The sequence below is a fragment of the Morone saxatilis genome, unplaced genomic scaffold (assembly GCF_004916995.1).
Source record: "Morone saxatilis isolate NCDOM2014 unplaced genomic scaffold, NCSU_SB_2.0 Contig1, whole genome shotgun sequence".
NCBI lineage: Eukaryota > Metazoa > Chordata > Actinopteri > Moronidae > Morone > Morone saxatilis.
The window spans coordinates 8,640,740-8,641,927 of NW_023339651.1; positions in this window are offsets into that span (position 1 = coordinate 8,640,740).

Genomic DNA, 1,188 nt, shown 5'->3' on the forward strand with positions numbered 1-1,188 from the left:
GCAGCAGTGCTCATTGACTCACCTCTATGCGCTGGGAGTTGACTTTTTTGCCTTTCTTGTTCCAGCTAACCCTTGGCTTGGGGTCGCCCGTCGCTTGGCACACAAAGGAAACCACGCCCCCTGAGACGCCAATCTGGTCAACGGGAACTTTAGTGAACCTCGGTGATGCTAGAGAGTGAGGAAGACAAGAGAGGAGAGAGGGAGAGAGAGAGGGAGAAAGACATTAGCAAAAACCTTATGAATTTTGGCAGCACTGTAAGGCAGCACAAGTGTAATTACATTTCTAAAAAGACAGACTATCAAATGTCTATCTGAGTGCATGTGTATGCCTCCGCACACAGATAGGCACACGTGACTCTGTAATGTCACACAAACCCACACTAGCTAGTTCTTCTGTATCTCACTCTCACTCTACCACCCTCCCACACACAATGTTCTGCAGCAGAGAGAAGCCTTGGATAAGTGAGGAAGACGGTCAGTTCGAGTTTTTAAGAGGCACAAAATAAATAGCTACACAGACAGACAGGACAGACAGACAGACCGACAGATAGCTCAACATCTACCCGTAGTCACTTCGCAGTTACATCAAAGCAACAGGTTCAATGGCCATATCCCAAATGGCCGACAGTTGGCAAACCTAGGATTTGGCCATTGAACCTGTTGCTTTTTTGTGACAGGGTAGCCTCTATATCCACTGGGCCATGTCGTCATTCTGAATCACCCGCTGCAGTAAACACTTGGGTTGAAAAAAAGTTCAGAATTTATATGTTGATGCTGTGCCAAGGTGCTGATGATTAGTCGCTCTAAAATATAACTCCATAGGGAAATGGAGTGTGGATACTAACAGTACAGTGGCAAACCCTGAGAAAAAGACACACTGAGTTTTTGTTTTAATTTGACTGTGTTCAAAAGTAAGACTCATTTTCCTGTTTAATAGAGTATAGCATTGACAAAGCCACAATCCAAATTCTCACTTGGACCACACACAATAAAATGTGATGTGCTCATAGCCAGGCTGAGACCCTTTGATTAAACTGTCCATCAAAAATTAGTAATCTTGGTGCTGGGGTTGTTTTGCTCATGCCATGGTGGTTGCAGTAAGTTCAACACAACAAGGGAGATATATATATATATATATATGAGTTATATATATATGAGTTATAGATATATATATGAGTTATAGATATA